This window comes from Lynx rufus, unplaced genomic scaffold (genome assembly GCF_022079265.1).
Source record: "Lynx rufus isolate CCGP_SWC_20201006 ecotype Redwood Valley unplaced genomic scaffold, mLynRuf1.p SCAF_3, whole genome shotgun sequence".
Lineage (NCBI taxonomy): Eukaryota > Metazoa > Chordata > Mammalia > Carnivora > Felidae > Lynx > Lynx rufus.
The window spans coordinates 101,065,330-101,081,676 of NW_025814845.1; the positions used below are offsets into that span (position 1 = coordinate 101,065,330).

Consider the following 16,347-nt stretch of genomic DNA (forward strand, 5'->3'; position numbering starts at 1 on the left):
CTAGTTAACTATTAACAAATAGAGGAATCTTACAGATGCTGCTATAAATAAGTAGAAAGTACAGTATAAGTTTAATAACTAAAATATACTATTTTTAATTTTCACATTTATTTTCTGTGTTGTGTGTCTAATCAGATTTCTCTTGTCTCTGTGTTAATGATTGTATGTACAAATGTAATTGCTTTTCATGGGTAGCATGAATAAATCTGATTAGTTTAAGTTTGTGCTGTTTGTGTGTGTGTATACCATTTCATTTTTGGGGGGGAAGGAAGGGCAAGTGGGAAGATCTGAGAATGAGGATACATATGGAAAAAATTGATTACAAATAATTATGAAATGGCATGGGACCATATTCTTATGGCTGACACAATTATTTTTTGTTCTATACATCCAACAGCATGATAAAAGGTGCTGAGCTTGAAGCCAGTACACTTTATGATCTTCATTCATAAAATAAGTTTATGGACCTTTTACTGGTGTGCTTTTTGACCCACTCATTTCCTGGATGAATGCTTCATAAAGAATGTGTCATTTCCCAACTGTGCTACATTGGAGACCAGTGGCATGGTTCCCAGAGTTTCCACAGACTGTTGATTATGTGGGTACAGAATTTAGGCTTTCCACCCTTCCGTGTCTGGCTCAGACTTGAGATTAATTTATAAAGCATATTTTATTAATGTAGAAATATATCTCTGGTATAGATCTATATTAAGACAGTCTTTCAGATTTTGTTCTGAAATGGTTCCAGAAGCTATAAAAACCATGCAGTTTTTTTCCTGATAGGATGTTAGATTTTATATCTAACACCATAAATGCTATTTCTAACAAAAGAAATGTTATAATGGTAGGGCAGAAAATACTCCCCAAAATAATAAAAGAACTTTTAAAATTTTACCTAGATTTGACTATAAATAATTGGAGATTATTAAATTATAAACTTATTAGGAGAAAACTGTTACATATAAGGATTGAAAACAGCTTACACTAGGAGAAAAATGTTAGATATAAGGATTGAAAACAGCTTACACAAATCTGATTTTGATTATTTCATAGAACTTAGGTATAAAAAGAATATATTTTTGTGGTAGTATGTGATCTTTTTTGGCACCACTTAGGTTTAAAGAGATTATCTGAAAAAAGCTTTCTTGTCCCCTGCAAGACAACTTACAGAGCTCAGTATTTAAAACCAGGCAATGTGAAATAAGCTAAGAACTTTCCATGTTACTGATTTTACAGTAAAGAGTAGAAAGAGTAAATATGGAGTTTTCCTACATATTCCTTAACCACTGAGTCAAACGCAGTCTCTATCATAATAAATCAATGGATGACTCATTTGATACCAGTATTATTTCTCCATGATTGCTTTTTCCATGTGCATGTTCACTATTCTTTTTCACTATTATTCATGTTCACTATTATTCTTTTACATGTAGCTGTCATTTTTCCAGCACTACTTCTTGAAGAGACTATCTTTCCCCATTGTATATTCTTGCCAACTTTGTCATAAATTAATTGGCCATATAATTTCGGGTTAATTAAAAAACATTCCCATTAATGGGCTTAGCAATATAAATAATAACAGCAACTTCCAGAGAAGACTGTGGAGTAGGAGGACCCTGAGCTCACCTTGTCCCATGGACACACCTAGATAACACCTGTATCAGTGTATATAACCCAGAAACAACCCAAAGACTGGCAGAACTGACTCTTCACAGCTACATGTAGAGTACAGGTAACATGGAAGAGGGTGGGGAGGGCAGAGACATGGTCTGAAGCATTTGGCTTTGAAAACCAGAGGGGCATAATTTTGCAAGTTCCTACAATCAGCAGGGCTTAACAAATGGGATGCTATAAAAATCAGGCTGGTCTATGGAGAGCCTAGAGGGCAAGGAACAGAATCTCTGCACGTGGAGCACAACAAACAGCCCTGTGGAGATACAGCATAGAACAGTTTAATGCCTGGGGTGTATGGGAAGGAGGTTTTGTTTAGTTTTTTACTAATCTCAGAGTGTGTGCTGGAGGGGCAGGGATCCTTGGGAGACTTCTCCAAGAGCTGGCAGGTGCCACTTTCCTCCCCTGCCTCCCAGCCTATATACGTGGATACCAGCAGGAACCAATGCAGGTCCAACACTCACCACCTAATTTGCTAACAGCATGAACTGCCGTCACATTCTCCTGCAGACCTGCCCCCTCCAATACACTGTTGGCCAGAGCCCATCCAAAGTGGTGCCACAAGGGTGGCATCATGCAAGCAGACCTGACAGGAAGCAGCACCACTTCAAAGTGACTCCTGTCCCAGGAAAAGGGAAAGATAACCACACACAACTGTGGCCCCAGCAGTAGGCTGGGGGCAGACAACTGGTCTCACTGCAGGCCTTGCCCACCAATGAAAGCCTCTCGGGGGGAAACATAGGGAAAGCACCCAGCAGTTTGGTGCTACCCTCTGGCATTGCCTGGTCTGACTCAAACCCCAGGCCGCCCCAGACTGATGCAACAACACCGGGACCAAATCCTGGCCACAACAGGCAAAGACAGCCATGGCTGGACTACTGCAAAAGCAGCTCAATTACAACAGCAGGGCACATGCAACACATTGAGACACCCTTGAAGTGCCAAATTCTGGTGAGTAGGGGAGACTGCATTATAGGGCATCCCAGGACCTCTTCTTCATAAGGCCATCAATCTCAAGAGCAGGAGATGGAGCTGACTTTCCTAACACAGAAACAGACACAGAGAGACAAAATGCAACAGAGGATTCTGTCCAAAATCAAAGAACAGGACAAAATCACAGTAAGAAACTAAATGAACAGAGCTAAGAAATATGAATATAGTGGACTTGAGAAAAGAGGGGAGGGATCTCAATGAGACACTCAAAAACGAGACAGAAAACATAAAAAAGAACCATTCAGAAATGAAGAGCTCAATAGAAATTAAAAATACACTAGAGGGAATAAATAGTAGAGGGCACAGAAAAACAGATAGGCAACCTGGAGGACAGAGTAATAGGAACCAATCAAACTGAACAGGAGAGAGAAAAAAAGAATAGAAAATGAAGACAGACTTAGGGAACTTAGCAATACCATCAAGCATTCATCTTATAGGAGTTCCAGAAGAGAGAGAAAAGGGGGCAAATGATTTATTTGAGGAAATAACAACTGAAAACCTCCCAAATTTGGGAAGGGAAACATCCAGATCCAGGAGGCACGTAGAGCCTCCAACAAAAATCATACTAAGGAGGTAACACAAAGATACATAGTAGTTAAAATGGCAAAAAGTAGTAAGCATTTTACAAGCAGCAAGAGAAAAGAAAACAGTAACATACAAGGAATATCCCATAAGGCTATCAGCTTATTTTTCACAGAAACTTTGCTGAGAAGGGGGTGTCATGATATATTCAAGGTCCTGAAGGAAAAAAACCTGCAGCAAGGCTATCACAATAGGAGAGATTAAGAGTAACCCAAACAAAAGTTAAAGGAATTCATAACCACTAACTCATCCTTAATAGAAAAGTTAAAGGGGACTCTTCTGAGTGGAAAGGAAAGACCATAAACAAGAGTAAGAAAAGTAGGAAGTACAAAAGCAGTAAAATTAAATATATCTGTAAAAATTAGTCAAGGGACTCACAAAATAAAAGGATGTAAAGTATGACACCATATACCTAAAACATGGGAGGGCAGAGAGGAGTAGAGTAGGTTCAAACTTAAGCAGCCATCAACTTTATAATATAGATTGTTATATGCATTAGATGTTATACACAAACCTAAGGGTAACCACAAATCAAAAAACAGTAACAGGTATGCAAAAAAATAAAGAGAAAGGAATCCAAAATATCACTAAAGGAAGTCAGCAAACTGAGCTGAGAAGGAACATAGAACTACAAAAATGACCATAAAACAAGTAACAAAATGGCAATAAGTACATACCTCTCAACAATTACTTTGAATATAAATGGATTAAATGCTTTAATCAAAAGACACAGGTGATGGAATGGATTAAAAAGACTCATCTATATGCTGCCTACAAGAAACTCATTTTTGACCTAAAGACATCTGTGGATTAAAAGTGAAAAGATAAAAAAGCATTTATCATGCACATGGATGTCAAAAGAAAGCTGAGGTAGCATTATTTATATTGGACAAAATAGACTTTAAAACAAAGACTGTAAAAATAGATAAGGACACTATGTAACTATAAAGGAAACAATCCAAGAAGATATAACAATTGTAAATATTTATGCACCAAACATGGAAGCACCCAAATACATAAAGCAGTTAATAAATGTAAGGAAGTAATCAATAGTAACATAATAGTAAGAGACTTTAATATCCCACCTACATCAATGGACTGATCATTGGCTTTGAATGACACATTGGAACAGACAGATCTAGCAGATACATTCAGAACATTCCACCCTAAAATAGCAGAATACACATTCATGTGCATATGGGGCAGTCTCTAGAACAGATCATGTATTAAGCTACAAAAAAGTCTGAACAAATTCAGAAAGTCACACCATGTATCTTTTCTGACTACAACACTATGACACTAGAAATCAACAAGAAAAAATATGGAAAAGAACACAAATACAGGTCTATTATATAATGTTCACTAAACAATGAATGGGTCAACCAAGAAATTAAAAGAGGAAATAAAAGAGGAAATAAAAAAAATACATGGAAACAAGTGAAAATGAAAACCCAGCAGTCCCAAATCTTTAGCAAAAGCTGTTCTAAGAGGGAGGTTTACAGCAATACAGGTTTATCTCATGAAGCAAGAAAAATCTCAAATAAACTACCTAACCTTACACTTAATGGAGGTAGCAAAAGAAGAAAAACAAAACTCCAAATACATAGAAGGAAGGAAATAATAAAGATTGGAGAAGTTAACAAAATAAAAACTAAAAGACTAGAATAGATGAATGAAAACAGGAGCTGGTTCTTTGAAAAGATCAACAAAATTGATAGACCTTTAGCCAGACTCATAAAACAAACAAACAACAACAACAACAACAACAAAACAGGAGAAAGGACTCAAATTAACAAAATCAGATATGAAAGAGGAGAAATAACAATTGATACCAGAGTAATACCAAAGATAATAAGAGAGTATTACAAAAAAAATTACATGCCAACACATTGGACAACCTAGAAGAATTGGATAAATTCCTAGAAACATAAAACCTCCCAAAATGAATCAGGAATAATTAAGTAATTTGAACAGACTAATTACCAGCAATGAAATCATTAATAAAAAACACTCCCAACAATATTCTAGGACCAGACAGCATCACAGGTGAATTTTACCAAACATTTAGAGTTAATGCCTGTTCTTCTCAAACTATTCCAAAAAATGGAAGAGAAAGGGAAAGCTTCCAAATTCATTCTATGAGGCAAGCATTACTCTGGTACCAAAACCACATAAAGACACTACAGAAAAAGAGAACTATAGGCCAATATATTCTGATGAATATAGATGCAAAAGTCCTCAAAAAAATACTAGCAAATCAAATCCAACAATACATTAAAAAAATCACTTGCCACAATTAAGGGATTTATTCCTGGGATGCAAGGGTGGTTCAATATTCACAAATCAATTGATATGATACATCACATGAACAAGAGAAGGGAAAAATCGTATGATCATTTTAATAGATGCAGAAAAAAGCATTTGACAAAGTACAACATCCATTCATGATAAAAACCCTCAGAAGTATGATTAGAGGGAACATGCCTCAACGGCATAAAGACCATATATGAAAACCCCAGCTAATATCAAACCCAATGGTGAAAAATTGAGTTTCTCCCCTAAGATCAGGAACAAGACAAGAATGTCCACTCTCACCACTTTTATTCAACGTAGTACTGGACATCCTAGCTACAGCAATCAGACAACAAAAGAAATAAAAGGTATCCAAATTAGTATGGAAAAAGCAAAACTCCCACTATTTGCAGATGACATGACACTACATCTAGAAAACCTGCATGACTCAACCAAAAAACGTCTAGAACGTATAAATGAATTTGGTAAGGTCACAGAATACAAAATCAATACACATTTCTATACATTAATATTGAGGTAGCAGGAAAGGAATTAAGAAAACAATCCCATTTACAATTGCACCCAAAATATAAGATACCTAGAAATAATCCTAACCAAAGAGGTGAAAGACCTGTACTCTGAAAACTAAAAAACACTGATGAAATTGAGGACGACACAAACAAATGGAAAGATATCTGATGCTCACAGATTGGAATAACAAATATTGTTAAAATGTCCATACTACCCAAAGCAATCTATATATTTAATGCAATCCCTATCAAAGTACCAACAGCATTTTTCACATAACTAGAACAAAGAATTGTAAAATTTGTATGGAACCACAAAAGACTCTGAATAGCCAAAGTGATCTTGAAAATGAAGAATAAAACAACAATTTAAAAACTTAAAAAAAAGAAAATGAAGAATAAAAAATTTAAGTATCACAATCTCAGATTTCAAGTTATACTACAAAGCTAATTAAAACTGTGTAATACTGGCACAGAAACAGACACATAAGTCAATGGAACAGAATAGAGAGCCCCAAAATAAACCTACGATTACATGGTTAATCTTTGACAAAGGAGGCAAGAATATGCAATGGGACAAAGCCTCTTCAACAAATGGTGCTGGGAAAACTGGACAGCTACGTGCAAAAGAATGAAAATGGACCACTTTCTTATAAAATGGATTAAGTACTTAAATGTGAGACTTAAAACCATAGAAATTCAAGAAGAGAGAACAAGCAGTAATTTCTCCGAAATCAGCCACAAGCAACATTTTTCTAGATACGTCTCCTGAGGCAAGGGAAACAAAAGCAAAAATAAACTATTGGGACTAGAACAAAATAAAAAGCTCTGTATAGCAAGGAAACCGTGAACAAAACTAGAAGACAAACTACTCACTGCGAGAAGTTATCTGCAAGTGACATATGTAATAAAGTGTTAGTATCCCGAATATATAAAGAACTTACACAACTCAATACCAAAAAACAATCCAATTAAAAAATGGGCAAAAACAGGTACATTTTCCCAAATAAAATATACACATGGCCAACAGACACATGAAGATGTTTCTAGGAATTTATCCATTTCTTCCAGGTTGTCCAATTTGTTGGCATGTAAGGGAAATGCAAATCAGATACAGAAAGAAGCCTTTTTTGTTCCCCTTATCTGATTAAAGGCAGAGCTTTCTGAGAAGCTGCCATAAATCCCCTTGGTTCGAACTTCCAGCCAAGGAAGGAAACCTAGATGAGAAATTGCATAAACAAATATGAGAAATTACCATACATATTTCACACCTCTCTCTTGCACTGATATACAAACCCCTACTTCTAGTTGTTCAGGCAGCACTCCCCAAACTTTTCTCCTACTAACCTGTTGTCAATTAATTCACAGGCTCCCCAACCACCGAACGCGGAAGAGGAAAAGTTCCCAACACTACTTTATGACTTAACTCTCTGGTTGTGTTTCCCAGTCTGTGAAATGAGGAGGAGAATAGGTTGCCATGATGTATAAAGCAGCTACATAATACAGAGCACAAGTAATAATCTTTTGCTGGTGGAGGGTCAAGCTTCCATGTTGATGGCTGCTGACTGATTAGGATGGTGGAAGCTGAAGCCTGGGGTGGCCGTGGCAATTTCTTAAAACAATAAAGTTTGCTACATCCACTGACTCTTCCTTTCATGAATGATTTCTCTGTATCATGAGATGCTGTTTAAAAGCATTTTATCCACAGTAGAACTTCTTTCAAAATTGGGAATCAGGGCATCGGTTAAGCGTCCGAATTCGGCTCAGGTCATAATCTTGTGGTCTGTAAGTTCAAGCAGTATATTGTGCTCTGTGCTAGAGCCTGGAGCCTTCTTTGGATTGTGTTTCCCTCTTTCCTGCCCCTCCCCTGCTCACGTTCTTGTCTCTCTCTCAAAAATAAAAAATTAAAAAACATGTCAAAATTGGTAATCAATCCTCTCAAACCCTGCTGCTGCTTTATCAACTAAATTTACGTAATATTATAAATCCTTTGTTTCATTTCAATAATCCTCATTGCATCTTCATCAGGAGTACATTCCATCTCAAGGTGGCTACCCTAAATAAGAGATTTTCAATATAGATGAAAAGAGCCTTATTGAAGGCTTTCAATTTATTTTGTCCAGACTATCAGAAGATTCACTTTCTATGGCAGCTCTGGCCTTTAAAAATATATTACTTAAATAATAAGACTTGAAAGTTGAAATGAATCCTTGATCCATGAGCTACAGAATGGATGCTGTGTTAGCAGGCATGAAAACAACATGAATCTCATTGTACATTTCCATCAGTGCTCTTGGGTGACTAGGTGCATTGTCAATGAGCAGTCATATTTTGAAAGGAATCTTCTTTTCTGAGGTCTCAATGTTGTAATGTAAACTGTTGTGTTGTCATCTAGGCTTTGTTGTTCCATTTATAGAACACAGGCTGAAGATTTAGCATAATTCTTAAGGACCTTAGGATTTTTGGAATGGTAAATGTACACTGGCTTCAACTTAAAGTCACCAGCTGGGATGGCCCCTAACAAGAGTGTCAGCATGTCATTTGAAGCTCTGAAGCCAGGCATTGACTCTTCCTCTCCAGCTATGAAAGTTTTAGATGGCATCTTCTTCCAATAGAAGGCTATTTTGTCTACACTGAAAACCTGTTTTTTAGTATAGCCACCTTCATAAATTATCCTAGCTAGATCTGGATAACTTGCTACAGCTTGTTTCAACTCTTGCTGCTTCACCTTGCACATCTGTCATGGAGATGGCTTCTGTTCTTAAACCTCATGAATCTCTGCTAGCTTCACACTTTCCTGCAACTTTCTCATCTCTTTCAGCCCTCATAGAACTGAAGAAAGTTAGAGAGTCTTGCTCTGGATTAGGCCTTGGCTTAAGGGAATGTTGGGGCTGGTTTGATCTTCCATCCAGATTAAACTTTCTCTTTATCAGCAATAAGGCTGTTTCACTTTCTCAGGGAGTAGCGCTTTTAATTTCTGTCAAGGACTTCTCCTTTGCATTAACACCTTGGCTAACTGTGTGGTGTCAGAGGCCTAGCTTTCAGCATCTCTTGGGTTTTAACATGCCTTACTAAGCTTAATCATTTTCTAGCTTTAAAGTGAGAAATGTGTTGTGGAAAGTGAGAGATCTTTTGTCCATTTCTTGAATGGATTATTTGTTTTTTGGGTGTTGAGTTTGCTAAGTTCTTTATAGATTTTGGATAGTAACCCTTTATCTGACATGTCATTTGCAACTATCTTCTCCTATTCCATCAGCTGCCTTTTAGTTTTGTTGTTTCTTTTGCTGTGCAGAAGCTTTTTACCTTGATGAGGTCTCAATAGTTCATTTTTGCTTTTGTTTCCCTTGCCTCCGGAGACATGTCTAGAAAGAAGTTCCTGCAGCTGAGATCAAAAAGGTTGTTGCCTGTTTTCTCCTTTTGGGTTTTGATGGATTTCCTATCTTACATTTATGTCTTTCATCCATTTTGAATTTTATTTTTGTGTATGGTGTGAGAAGGTGGTCTGGTTTCATTCTCATGCATGTCTCTGTCCAGTTTTCTTAGCACCAATTTTGAAGAGACTGTCTTTTATCTTTGAAAAAAATTTCTTTTTCATGTTTATTTATTTTGAGAGAGAGCACACACATGAGTGAGTGGGAGAAGGTCGGCGGGTGGGGGGAGAGAGAATCCCAAGCAGACTCCACGGTGACAGTGCAGAGCTGAACATGGTCTTAGTCTCATGAATGGTGAGATCATGACCAGAGCTCAAATCAAGAGTCAGACACTTAAACAACTGAGCCACCCAGGTGCCCTGAGACTGTCTTTTTCCCATTGGATACTCCTTCCTGCTTTGTCAAAGACAGTTGGCCATACATTTGTGGGTCTATTTCTGGGTTCTCTATTCTGTTCCATTGATCTATGTGTCAGTTTTTGTGCCAGTACCATACTGTCTTGATGATTACAGCTCTGTAATACAGCTTGAACTCCAGGATTGTGATGCCTCCAGCTTTTTTTCTTTTCCCCCAATACTACTTGGCTATACAAGGACTTTTCTGGTTCCATACAAATTTTAGAATTGCTTGTTCTAGCTCTGTGAAGAATGCTGGTGTTATTTTGATAGAAATTGAACTGAATGTATAGATTGCTTTGAGTAGTATAGACATTTTAACAATATTTGTTCTTCTATCCATGAGCATGGAATGTTTTTCCATTTGTTTGTATCTTCCTTAACTTTTTAAAAATTTTATTTATTTTTTTAAATTTACATTCAAGTTAGTTATCATATAGTACAACAATGATTTCAGGAGTAGATTCTTTAATGCTCCTTACCCATTTAGCCCATCCCCCCTCCCACAACCCCTCCAGTAACCCTCTGTTTGTTCTTCATATTTAAGAGCCTCTTACGTTTTATCCCCCTCTCTGTTTTTTATACTATTTTTGCTTCCCTTCCCTTATGTTCATCTGTTTTGTATCTTAAAGTCCTAATATGAGTGAAATCATATATTTGTCTTTCTCTAATTTTGCTTAGCATAATACCCTTTAGTTCCATCCGTGTAGTTCCAAATGGCAAGATTTCATTCTTTTTGATTGTTGAGGAATACACCATTGCGTGTGTGTGTGTGTGTATCGCATCTTCTTTATCCATTCATCCATAATAATACCATAATAGTAGGGGACTTCAACACCCCACTTACAACAATGGACAGATTATCTAAGTAGAAAATCAACAAGGAAACAATGGCTTTGAACGACACACACTGCATCAGATGGACTTAATGGATATATTCAGAACATTTCATCCTAAGGCAGCAGAATATACATTCTTTGCTAGTGCACATGGAACGTTCTCCCGAATAGATCACATACTAGGACACAAATCAGCCCTCAAGAAGTACAAAAAAGATCACGATCATACCATGTGTACTTTTAGACCACAACGCTGTGAAACTTGAAATCAACCACAAGAAACAATTTGGAAAGATAACAAATACTTGGAGACTAAAGAACATTCTACTAAAGACTGAATGGGCTAATAACCAAGAAGTTAAAGAGGAAATTAAAAAGTACATGGAAGCCACTGAAAATGATAAACCACAGTCCAAAACCTCTGGGATGCAGCAAAGGCGGTCATAAGAAGGAAGTATATAGCAATCAAGGCCTTCCTAAAGGAGGAAGAAAGGTCTCAGATATACAACCTAACCTTATACCTTAAAAAGGTGGAAAAAGAACAGCAAATAAAACCCCAAAGCAGCAGAAGACAGGAAATAATAAAGATTAGAGCAGAAATCAGTGCCACTGAAACCAAAAAAAAAACAAAAAAAAAAAACAAAAAAAACAAAACAGTAGAACAGATCAATGAAACCAGAAGCTGGTTCTTTGAAAGAATTAGCAAAACTGATAAACCACTAGCCCGTCTGATCAGAAAGAAAAAGGATTGGACCCAAATAAATAAAATCAAGACTGAAAGAGGAGAGATCACAACCAACACAGCAGAAATACAAACAATAATAAGAGAATCTTATGAGCAATTATACACCAACAAAATGGGCAATCTGTAAGAAATGGACAAATTCCTAGAAACATATAAACTACCAAAACTGAAAAAGGAAGAAATAGAAAATTTGTACAGACCCATAACCAATAAAGAAACAGAATTAGTAATAAAAAATCTCCCAAAAAACAAGAGTCCAGGGCCAGAAAGCTTTCCAGGGGAATTCCACCAAACATTTAAGGAAGGGTTAACACCTATTCTCTTGAGGCTATACAAAAAAAATAGAAATGGAAGGAAAAGTTCCAAACTCTTTCTATGAAGAGATCATTACGTTGATTCCAAAACCAGACAAAGACCCCACTAAAAAGAAGAACTATAGACCAATTTCCCTGATGAACACGGATGCAAAAATCCTCAACAAGATATTAGCCAACCGGACCCAACAATACATTAAAAAAATTATTCACCACAGCCAAGTGGGATTTATCCTAGGATGCAGGGCTGGTTCAATATTCACAAAACAATCAATGTGATTCATCAATTCAATAAAAGAAAGGACAAGAACAATACGATCCTCTCAATAGATGCAGAGAAAGCATTTGACAAAATACAGCATCCTTTCTTGATAAAAACCCTCAAGAAAGTAGGGATAGAAGGACTATACCTCGAGATCATAAAAGCCATACATGAAAGACCTGCTAATATCATCCTTAATGGGGAAAAACTGAGAGCTTTCCCCCTAAGGTCAGGGACAAGACAGGGATGTCCACTCTCACCACTCTTATTCAACATAGTATTGGAAGTCTTTGCCTCTGCAATCAGACAACACAAAGAAATAAAAGGCATCCAAATCGGCTAGGAGGAGGTCAAACTTTCACTCTTTGCAGATGACATGATATTCTATATGGGAAACCCAAAAGATTCCACCAAAAAACTGCTAGAACTGATCCATGAATTCAGCAAAGTTGCAGGAGGTAACATCAATGCACAGAAATCGGTTGCATTCCTATACACCAACAATGAAGCAACAGAAAGAGAAATCAAGGAATCGATCCCATTTACAATTGCACCAAAAACCGTAAAATACCTAGGAATAAATCTAACCAAAGAGGTGAAAAATCTATACACTGAAAACTATAGAAAGCTTATGAAAGAAATTGAAGACACCAAAAAATGGAAAAATATTCCATCGTCCTGGATAGGAAGAACAAATATTGTTAAAATGTCAATACTACCCAAAGCAATCTACATATTCAATATAATACCTATCAAAATAACACCAGCATCCTTCACAGAGCTAGAACAAACAATCCTAAAACTTGTATGGAACCAGAAAAGACCCCGAATAGCCAAAGCAATTGGCTTGAAAAAGAAAACCAAATACAACTTCAAGTTGTATTACAAAGCTGTAATCATCAAGACAGTATGGTACTGGCACAAAAACAGACACATAGATCAATGGAACAGATTAGAGAACCCAGACATGGACACACAAATGTATAGCCAACTAATCTTTGACAAAGCAGGAAAGAATATCCAATGGAATAAAGACAGTCTCTTCAAGTGGTGCTGGGAAAACTGGACAGCGACATGCAGAAACCACTTTCTTACACCATACACAAAAATAAACTCAAAATGGGTGAAAGACCTAAACATAAGACAGGAAGTCATCAAAATCCTCAAGGAGAAAGCAGGCAAAAACCTCTTTGATCTTGGCCACAGCAATTTCTTACTCAACACGTCTCTGCAGGCAAGGGAAACAAAAGCAAAAATGAATGATTGGGACCTCATCAAAATAAAAACCTTCTGCACAGTGAAGGAAACAGTCAGAAAAACTAAAAGGCAACCGATGGAATGGGAGAAGATATTTGGAAACGACATAGCAGATAAAGGGTTAGTATCCAAAATCTATAAAGAACTTAAAAAACTCAACACCCAAAAAACAAATAATCCAGTGAAGAAATGGGCAAAAGACATGAATAGACACTTCTCCAAAGAAGATATCCAGATGGCCAACTGATATATGAAAAAATGCTCAACATCACTCATCATCAGGGAATTACAAATCAAAACCACAATGAGATACCACCTCACACCTGTCAGAATGGCTAACATGAACAACTGAGGCAACAACAGATGTTGGCGAGGATGCACAGAAAGAGGATCTCTTTTGCATTGTTGGTGGGAATGCAAGCTGGTGTAGCCACTCTGGAAAACAGTATGGAGGTTCCTCAAAAAATTAAAACTACAACTACCCTACGATCTTCTTTAACTTTTTTATTTCATAAGCTTTCTATAGTTTTCAGCATACAAATCTTTTACCTCTTTGGTTAGGTTTATTCCTAGGTATTTTATGGTTTTTGGTATAAATATAAATGGGACTGATTCCTTGATTTCTCTTTCTGCTGCTTCAGTTTTCCAAAGAAGACATCCAGATGGCTAACAGACACATGAAAAGATGCTCAACATCACTCATCATCAGACAAATATAAATCAAAACCACAATGAGATACCACCTCACAACTGTCAGAATGGCTAAAATTAACAACTCAGGAAACAACAGATGTTGGTGAGGATGTGGAGAAAGGTGAACAATTTTGCACTGTTGGTGGAAATGCAACTGGTGCAGCCACTCTGGAAAACAGTATGGAGATTCCTCAAAAAATTAAAAATAGAGCTACGTTATGACCCAGCAATTGTTCTACTAGGTATTTATCCAAAGGACACAAAAAAGCTGATTTGAAGGGGCACATGTACCCCAATGTTTACAGCATCACTATCAACAATAGCCAAATTATGGAAAGAACCCATCTGTCCATCAACTGATGAACGGATAAAGAAGGTGTGGTGTGTGTGTGTGTATATATAATATATATATATATATATATGTTATATATATAATACATATACATAACATATACATACACACACACACCACATATATATAATATATATATATATATATACATATATATACATACGTATACATACATATATATACACCCACAATGAAATATCCCTCAGTGATCAAAAAGAATGAAATCTGGGGTGCTGGCTCAGTCACGTAAGTGTATGACTCTTGATTTTGTATGTAAGTGTAAGTCACGTAAGTGTATGACTCTTGATTTCAGGTCATGGTCTCACAGTTCGTGGAATTGTGCCTTGTGTCAGGCTCCATGCTGAGAGTGGAGCCTGCTTGGGATTCTCTCTGTCCCTTTCTCTGCCTCTCTCTAAAAATATATAAATAAACATTAAAAAAAAAGAATGATATCTTGCCATTTGCCACAATGTGGATGGAAGTAGGATGTATTATGCTAAGTGAAATAATTCAGAGGAAGACAAATATCATATGGTTTCACTCACATGGAATTTAATACAAAACAGTGAACACAGGGAAAGGGAAGGAAACATAATACAAAACAGAGGAAGGCAAACTCTAAGAGACTTTTAAATATAGAGAACAAACTGAGGGTGGCTGGAGGAGTATTAGATGGGGGGATGGGCTAAATGGGTGATGGGCATTAAGGAGGGCATTTGTTGGGATGAGCACTGGGTGTCATATCACTACTCCTGAAACCATTATTACACTGTATATTAACAAGCTTCAATTAAAAAAAAAAAGGGTAGTGTGGGTACCCTTTCTCAGTGAGAAAATCTTTATCTAAATCTTTAACTAAACCTAAAATCTTTAGAGAGGCAAGGACTTGGCCATGAGGCTATCTGGATAAAGAGAAGAGGAGGAACAGATGATGCTGGTAACCTCATGTGTGTTTGAAACATAGTAAGGAGGCCAGAGGGAGCAAAAAGAAGTACAGGAGATAAAGTCAGAGGGAAGTATAGAGATGCAGTGTAGGAGACACAGTCACAGGTTATATGGGGTGTTGCAGGCCATGGCACAGACTCAGGACTTTAAAATGAGAGAAATGAGGAGACATTGGAGGTTTGGAGCGTAAGAGACTCATAATCTGTTGTAATTTTGAAAGAATTAGTGTGGTTTTGTGCTAACAAGAGACTTTATAGGAATCACAGTGGAAGAACAGGGCCCAATTAGAATGATTCCAGTAATTTAGGGAGGAGATACCTCTGGCTTGGATCAAAGGAGTAACAGCAGAAACGATAGGCAGTGCTCTCATTAAGATGTTAGGCATGGAATATGTTACCCTTCCCAATGGCATCTGAATTTTAAAGTACCTCACCTTCCTTTGGGGAAAAAAAAAAAGAGGAGGAGGAGGAAAAGAAGATGAGGACATATACTAATGGTTTAATTTTAGGCACTGCTGAAGAAGATATTCCAAGGGGAGCTGTCCATGGGCCTCTCACATTATTCTGCCAGCATAATCTGATTTAAGCCAAGGCGATTTTTGTGTCAGATGATTATTCTAGAAATTGTGAGGACAAGCAATATTAAACAGGGATTTATATAATATCCTCTGTTCATTCAGTCATTCAAGCATGAAGCATTTCTTCACACTTACAATGTGAGTCAGGCAGTTTTCGAGGTAATTGAGACACAACAGTGAACAAAACAAACAAATGTCCAAGCCTTTGCAGTGCTTGTATTCTAGACAAGAAAAAAAAAAAATAATATGTAAGCTTTTTAGCATATCATATAATGACAAATGCCATCAGAATAAAAGTGGAGCTGGGTGAGAGGAAACCGAGTGTGCAGCAGGAAAGAGATGCTCGCTTTTATTTCAAGTACTCAGGGTAGGCCTCATTGATGGAAGAGAAAGATTCAAAGATGGCGAGTTCTTAAAACTGATAATAAAATTTAAAACTGATAATTCCATTATCAATATCAATATCCATTAT

The 16,347-nt window shown here is 36.9% G+C and overlaps 1 protein-coding gene across 1 annotated transcript in view; it reads right to left on the minus strand.

Annotated features, from left to right (window-relative positions):
* Positions 1-16,347, minus strand: part of NUDT6 (nudix hydrolase 6) — a 42,463-nt gene that overhangs the window by 7,496 nt on the left and 18,620 nt on the right. The window lies entirely within an intron of this gene.